The sequence below is a fragment of the Rhipicephalus sanguineus genome, chromosome 10 (genome assembly GCF_013339695.2).
Source record: "Rhipicephalus sanguineus isolate Rsan-2018 chromosome 10, BIME_Rsan_1.4, whole genome shotgun sequence".
NCBI classification, from domain to species: Eukaryota; Metazoa; Arthropoda; class Arachnida; order Ixodida; family Ixodidae; genus Rhipicephalus; species Rhipicephalus sanguineus.
Genome location: NC_051185.1, coordinates 123,605,954 through 123,614,383, shown reverse-complemented (window position 1 = coordinate 123,614,383; position 8,430 = coordinate 123,605,954). Strand labels below are relative to the sequence as shown.

The 8,430-nt window shown below is 46.4% G+C and overlaps 1 long non-coding RNA gene across 1 annotated transcript; it reads left to right on the top strand.

Moving 5' to 3' along the window:
- Positions 1 to 514, top strand: LOC125760205 (uncharacterized). Its single transcript, XR_007417838.1, has 3 exons — positions 1 to 29; positions 182 to 337; positions 479 to 514. It is a non-coding gene; the product is annotated as an uncharacterized LOC125760205 (long non-coding RNA).
- The last annotated feature ends 7,916 nt before the right edge of the window (positions 515 to 8,430 follow it).

The following is an 8,430-nucleotide window of genomic DNA, read 5'->3' as shown; positions in this document are numbered from 1 at the left end:
GCAGCTATTCGGATAACCTACTTCTTTCGGTAAGTGAAATTAAGTGTGCCTGACTTTTCGTCATTACTGCTAGAACTTTTGACAGTTCTTTGCTGGTGGTTGAATCTTGGTCGAACGCGAAACTATATACGGAGGACGCGCCGTTGCGAATCGTAAGCCAGACTTACTTGCCCTATTCCAGGTCGGTCATCTTGTTCTTCTGCGGGTTACAGCTCGTGTGTGGGTGGGTGTATGCGTGCGAGCGAGTGTTTGCTTGCTTGCTTGCTTGCTTGCTTACAACCATGCCGGCCTGTCGCTGACAAATAGTGCAACGATTCTACAACAGGTGCCTCGCTTTGTGAGTAGTTATGATTGTCGTTAATAAATACATGACAGCATTTGTGCACATCTGTAATTGGAAATCTGTCTTTAGAATGACTTGATGCTCAATTATTTGTTGTAAATTATACCTAGCTTACTTGCTTCTTCTTGTATGCAGCTTTTCTTCACCGCTGTTTGTACAAGACATGAGGCCCGAGACCACGCCAGCTTGTGTGAAAGCCAGCGCAGTTTCTTTGACGGGACCTGGAGTGCATTCATGCAGAACTTGAATTTATGTTGCTGCTGCGTCAATCAGCTTCACCTTGTGCGGTCACCTTCTGTCGTATTTTGTGCCACATTCGGTGCGCTTTATTCATTAATAAAGCCGCTTTTACAAGATCATTGGATAATTTATTGTTTCTGATAAGCGTGATTATTTGTGCGCCATACACTAAACGTCATTTATGAAGTACGTGTTCATCCTCTGCATGTTCAGATTTATTATTTGTTCAGTAGTAAACCGATGTGAATCCTACATGGAAATTGGATATAAGTAGTGTGCAGAAGAAAAGTAAGGTCACAAAGAAGCGCTTGTTTGTGTCCTTTTATTGTCTGCGTCTCGATTTTTGAGCTGTATTTACAATGAGCCCATTGGTGCCCCGCTGGATATATAGTGAGGCTTTTGGTCATTATCACGTCCAGAGCTGTACTTTCTGTGGATTTTTGGGCACCTTCAGGATATGATATCCTGAAGGTGCCAAAAATACACAGAAAGTCCAGCTCTGCACGTGATAATGACCAAAAGCCTCACTTTGTCCAGCATATGGGTCATTCCACGGACGTTTACTGGGTAAGTCGGGTAATATTTTTACTGAATTTGCATACGTCCAAGCACGTCCGAATATCCGGTTTTGACGCCCGGTGGGATTAACTCGGGATGTTCAATTCCTTTGCGCCATATAGTCCTGCGGACGTCCCGTTGAACGTCCCACGGTATTTGTCGTGCATCCGCCGGATGTACGTAATGTCCAGTAAAGTGGTCCGATAGACGTCCCAAAGTTATTGGTTGCCCATTGGGACGATCGCGAAGGACACGTTTCAACATGAGTGCCGCCGAAGCTGATTGCACGGTGCGCCGCATGGTGCGCCGGGTGCGCTGCGTGCGTGCCTGCGTTAGGGAGCCTAGCCTGCGTTTTGCCGGTTTTACTACTGTTGTCAGTCGCTGCTGTGCGAGCGTGCTGTTACAGGCATCGTTGTGAAACAAATTATTTTGGGGGGTATGGTTGTCTGCGTCATTTGTTTGAGTAAAACCGACGGTAACCGCTCTTTTGACATGCCGTTTTTGTATATTGGCCCTTCTCGAGAAAACATTCGAAGAATCATTGAGATAGTCGTTGTGCACTCGTACTTTCAGACAAAATGTCTGAAAAATGTCTCGAACTAGGCGTTATGAACTTCTTTGGCAAAATAGACTCTGGGTATGCCGTAGCTGTTGAAAATGCTAATAAAGAGTGTGCAAGCACATTTGAGGGGCGAATTAATGCTATGTTTAAAAAAAATGCATATATTTTTGGTCTTCTCGTAAACTAAGACGTTTTTTAGAGGTTTTGTGTTTCGTGGGAAGAAACTGCAGTCACGTTTACGTATGTGCGTCACCCATTCACCTTTCTCCTAAGCACGCAAATAATCGCGAGAAATGCCACGAATGCAATGCATACATGCTCGCACAATTATCCATGAATTATTTCCTCAATCACATATTTTCCGAAAGATAAAAATTAGCGGCGGTTTCCATATGTTGCAAAATCAGTTTCACGCATTGTCAGATGAACTAGCGTGTAGCGGTTTGCATCCAAACAGCTTTGAAATGTCCGCACGGCCATCTCCTGTCGACGTCCTCTTGATATCCACGCCTGGATTATTGAAAACGTCCACGTGCTATATATTCTTGGACGTCTGTCGGAAGACCTTCTTTGGACATCCAAAACGCGACGTCCGCTGCACGCCCCGTGAACCGCCGTTCTGGGACGCGGACGTTAGGCTCTTCTTCGGACGTCGTCAGGATATTCGTTGTCCATTGGGTTGATATCGCGCACTGGTACTTCCGGTATTGTGCATACTACAATTTGCACCTGGGAGGACACGGTGCGCATGTTATCGACCCCTTTCACCAAAGTCGTCGCTAGTCCTGACGTGCTTGTGCTTGACCAACGTTACTAGATTAGCTTGACATCGGGGCACGCTTTTGGCATTCGCTTTAACGCGGTGGTGTGAAGCAACTAAACACAAAATATCAGTTACAGAGAACCACTTTATGTCACGCTAAAGCTCGAATTGCAAATAAGTGCTCATTGCGGAAATAGATTATCGTTCAGCTGCTCAGAAGGCGCTGTTGCCCCTGCGCGCAGCTCGCGACAGTCGGCGCGTTTTAAATGCACCTAATGTAGGCGCGTTACAATATCCTTGTAACTGTGGCGTCTGCGTCGGTAACTTTTATATGCTATGGGAGCGGCAGCCGCGAGCGCGCCAACGGTAGAAGAGAACGATGGACACGGACATGCTCGCGGCTCGCGCTCAGTGGCCGTTGACAGTGAGTCGCGGCCGAATCTAGGAATGATAAAGACATGTTGCTCAGTGCACGTGGATATCGAGCGGCCGTGCTCAGCGTCTCGTCCTCGTCTCTGAGGGGTTCTGCGCGGCGGCTGGCCCAGACCCCTACAATGCAAACACAGGTGGTCTTCAAGTCAGCACGAGATCCGTGTCGTTAGAACTCAACGAGACACAAAATCTTGTAAGGTTTGAGGCCAGTTATGACGTACAAGACTAATCGAAACAAGCGAGGCACAAGAATCTGCGATACCGAAAAGGTCGTGCGGCGAAATTTACGCTCGAACGTGCGCGGGCGCACCGAGTTCAGCAGACGACAGTTGGCTTCTACCGTAAGTGAGTCATCTTTTCGAAAACTTGCAACGAAGTTTTTCTATATTTCAGCCTGTTTATTTAACTACAACAACTATTATACACAGTGTCAACGGGAACAAGCGCATCTGATCCAAACACCGCTCTTGATTTATGTCGGCTATTGGCCAATAAGCATGCTATGTCTCTTGCGACGTAAACAGGCAGATCCGCGACGTCAACGTGCAGACGCACCGCCCACCGACGAGAGTGAGAACCGGGCTCTGTTTGAAAAGAGGGCGCCTGAGGAAACGGCAACTTCGCGCTCCGCTTGTGGCCTTTGGCAGAGCAGTTCGTAGCCTTGTCAGCTTTCCGCAGGATGTGTTTTTTAAATTCGAATGCATTTCTTAGTCGGGCTATGTCAGGCGTCCGGCGTTGTCCGCGGCACCCTCTCCCATAGCAACAGCTGCGGGCGCACGCGCTTATCCTCGCCCCTAGCAACCGGAGCATGTGGTGCGAGAGAGTGTAGGAAAGGGTAGGTGCAGTGCTTCGCCGCTCCTCTCTCCTCCCTGCGCCCCACTCTCCCGTCCGCTCGCGCCTCACTCTCGACCATTCGCTGGCTGGGCGCCTCTCAAGGCGATGGCAGAAGTCAGTGAAGGCGAATGTCTGACGGCAACGGTACCCTCTCTCGACGCAAGAAATGCATTCGCATTTCCTCACGATTCCCTTCGGGGAGGTGGGGGCATTTTTTTAGGGGCGAAGCTCCTTAAAGCGGCACCCGTTCGTCCCCGTCGTAGTGCGTAACCAGTCTTAACGCTAGTACCAGATCTTGACCTCCAAGGTGGTGCCGGTGGGAGATTTCTCCTGTGCGTTGTTGAACAATAAAAAATTCGCAGCGTGCGCGTTAGCTAAAAGCCGACTTCTTCTGTCTCTCATTCCCATTAGCAGCCATTGTTTACCTCCAAGGTAGTGCCTGGTGAGATTTCTCCTGTGCGTGATTAAACAATAAAAATTTTGTTCAAAACGCCGTTGATTGATGAAATAAACCAACGAAAGACGCCAGATGTCTTCTAAAAGCAAAACGAAAAGACGCCAGATGTTTCTAAAGCAAAACGAAAAGACGCCAGCTGCTTAACGAAAGACGCCAGATGTTTTCTAAACAATGAAAATTCACAGCGTACATGTAAAATTAAAGTGAGCTGCAAGTCGTCATAACTCTCATCGAACCTTTAGTATAAACGCGCCCGATCTCACGTCGGTGATGATGTACTGGGCAGAATTCACGGAAGATTCACGGTTTACCGATGAACCTCCGCAGCTTCGCCCACTCATCATCATTCACTCCGTGGATATGCTGTGATTTTTTTTTCAACTAGCCCAAGGGCAGGGGCGGCGCCAGTGGGGGGTTTGGGGGGGCTCCAGCCCCCCCAAAATTTCCGCCTGCCCCCCCTTTGCCCCCCCAAGAGCAAGCATAGTCAAAATATAATGCATATGTTCCCAGCCTCTCTGCCCCCCCTGAAGGAACCCACTTGTCGTGGGTGCCCCCCCCCCCCCAGTAAAAAAATCCTGGCGCCGCCCCTGCCCAAGGGGTGCTTCATGACCCCTTTAATGTAATTTGCGGGGCCATAAGCGGCGCACGAAGTCACCATGGCCTTGTAAGACGTTTCACTGCTTTACAAAAGTATTCCCAGGTGAAAATTTGAAGTGGGATTTCAAGTGGTTCCACTTGCTGCCAAGTGGTCTCTAAAGTGGTACCACTTGCAGCCAAGTGGTCCCTTAAGTGGTCCCACTTGCTGCCAAGTGGTCTCTCAAGTGGTCCCACTTGCTTTCAAGAGGGACCACTTCAGAGCAAGTGGAACCCATTAATAGGTCCCATTTGCTGCCAAGTGGTCCCACTAAAGGGTTCCACTTGCCACAAAGTGGTCCCACTTGCTTTCAAGTGGGACCACTTCAGCGCAAGTGGAACCTATTACATGTTCCACTTGCCACAAGGTGGTTTTCTGCCCCACTTGTTACGGGACTGTTCCACTTGCAGTTTCTGAAGTGGTCCTACTTGCTTTCAAGTGGATACTAAGACGGTACCGCTTAGACCATAACAGGTTCCATTTGCTGCTAAGCGGTTTGGTATTTTGTGCTTCTGTATAATCATGCTTTACAGAACGAGTTAAACATGCTCAAGTTTTGCTATATCAAATGCATGCCACATGCACTTGCAGTAACTATTGACACTTTCTTGTACTTCAAAAAATTTATTTATTCGGCACAAAAAGGCACAGACAGATATTTACACGATTTACACAAGTAATAGCATAATTATATGTGAAAAACGGAACTTATAAAGCTTTTAGTTTCATACACACTCACCCACGCAAAATAATCAACAGTAGAGCTTATGTATATGCGTAATTGAGTACCATTAAAGGGGGATGCATATAGAAAATCTGCAACATATTATGACAAATTTTCCAAACAAGAGGTTTCTCAGAAATTGATACAGTCACTTTAGCTAAGCAAGAGGCCATAGGGCCACGATAGAATTTGAAAACGTGTAGTCCTTTCCACAGCACATGCCAGACACAATGTTGCGCTCACTTATAAGCTGCCACCCGTCTTGGCCAGCAGCCGATTACAAAACGGGCAGTAAAAGTAGAACTTCATGTCTTCTGGTGAGGTTGCACAGAACTTTCGGAAAAGGTACTTGCTGTCTGGAAGCACACCTGAGCCTAAAATATTATTACACAATCTCAGGAGATCTTCTACAGCGGTCCATGACAGACCATGCTTTATGGCGAAGTCCATAACAAGTACAAGTGCATCCCCAACAGACAAGGAGTTTGTGTTGCCAAGCGGGCGCGCAAACTCCAACCGGAAGAAGTCCGAGTTTGGGAGTCCATCACACGGCTGCGTCGCATTAGAGAGATTATCTTCGGCGAACTCATCGTCAGTAGTGTCGCAGTCACTAGCCGACTCATCTCCCACAAATGAACTCACGTAGTTTTGTCGTCCAGTATCCACGGCTGACTCACCAGCTTCATTATCGTCCGAGGATTCAGAAGCGCTTGAGACCGTACGTTCTCCCGAAAAAACGTCCGTAGAAGGCTGTGCAGGAGCATTCTTCCTTACTTTGTGTTGCGTCGATTTTGGCAAGCGGTCATTCCACGCTTCAGGCTCCAGATATCGCTTGCGAGTTTTTTGACTCGTGTTCATCACGCCTACCACAGATTGTCTATTTTTGCTGATGAGCACGCTGCAGCGGTCTAAAGACGTCCAAGTCAACAATGAATAATAAAAAAGTTAGCGGTAATCGAACATCAATAGCCATGTACGCACGCGTGCGCGTGCGAAGACGGTGGCAAAGATTACCGACATTGCTTGACACGGCTTGGCCTTGGCTTGACCGTAGATGCACAGAACACTTATGTAGATACGTGGACTATTTTTTTAGTGCTAGACAAATTATTATTAGGCCCCTGCATGTAGTACTTTATATTATATATTCTGTTCATTTCATTAAATCAATAGCAATTTATATTTTGACGTTATGACTTGTTTTAACAGTAATCTCTAGCCAAGCCAAAGACGAAGCGCCACGTTTTGACTTTGTCGACAGTCGGACACTTTTGTCTCGTGGTGCACGGCGTGTGAGCGTCAGGATGTTCGCGTTAGTGCGATTCTTGAACAGTTTTGATAAGAAAGAGTATATAATACCTGCCAATAACATTAAGGACTTTTACCCAGAAAGCAAGGAGGACTTCATTAAAAGTAAAGTCTACAGGACAGAGTGGGTTGATCATGAAGACCCGGAAAACACAGGATCGTACACGTGTAGAATTCTGCTGCTGGCAGGTAAGTAAATGAAGCTAGAAATTTATTGCGATTCGACACATGCTATATATATAGGTAGCGTCATTGCATGCCAAACGCATCACCCATCATATCGGGCTCTGGCCACAACCTGTGCCCGCGCTGACGCGATAGCGCGTGGGCGATCGAGAGGCTGGCATATGATTCCACGTGCGTACAGTCATGTGATCTACAACTAACGCTATTCGTTATTGGTATATGCTTGTAGGATTAATATAGGAGTCATCATCTAAATTATGTTGCTTGCTGAACAGTGCCGGCCGCGTTGAATTAACCAGCATTACTCTTGTTGGGAAAAATTCGGACATTTTTATTGTATCGCAGGGTATGTCCTTTCAGTAATGTCGATATATTATGGCTTGTTGCCTTTTTTATCTTAAATTTAATACCTACGCTGAATTTCGTTGCGCTTTTCACTGGCGCAAAACTGCTAAACACACACACACAGTGTTTATACGTATAGCAGCTTTTCCAGACTAATATTGGCGCATTTTGACTTCATACGTGTGCCTAACAGACTCGGAACAAGAGCTACATAAACAAAGGGGCAGCAAGCGCCTTCCACGGCTTCTGATACACCAGTCAGATATTGACCAAGAGGAAGAGCTCATTGACCTGCAGCTGTCAGCAGTAAACACCAAGCAGACTGCAAAACAGTTACTACCCTAATTGCGCTAAAATTTTGCCACGTTTCTGTCGAAAATTGCTTATTGGTCTTCATTTCTTTTTGCAGGCACACAAAAAAATGAAACAGAATCAGGCAGCATCAAGAAGTGCTGTTTATGAGGAAATTTTGAGCAAGCATGCCTCTCGTGCCCTTGAAAAAAATAAAGCCGCCCGAGCTTTGCAAGTAGGCATTAAAATGTACACTTCTCAGTTTTATTCAGCACTTTTCAACTCCTTACTCTCTTTTCTTGTGCACAGACACCCTCAAACAGGCGTGTGGAGTTCAATGAAGACACCACAAACAAAGAACGCAAACACAAGCAAATGAGGAAAGAGACTTGACAGGAACCTTATGAGAGTGTGCTGAAAGAGCGCAATGAACTGCGACAAGCGGTTGCCAAAATCAATGAAAGAATTGATTGAATAGACGTGAAGCTTTCAATGAGTAAGTATACTGCCATTTCTTATATTGCTATATCTTTGTTGTCAAAGGCTGCTTTGGTAGAACCTCTAAAAAAGTGTCAATGGTCTGGACAGCGTGCACTATACCATTTCTAATGCTTGCGGCTGTTCGTGCTTTATTTGACACCGATAGCACAACATCTTATTCTATGTGCTCTTTAGATTTATTTATAGTGTTACCGGCATATATTTCTTAAGTGTTCTTTTCTATACCTGCAGTTGTAGAAATGCTGCAGGCGA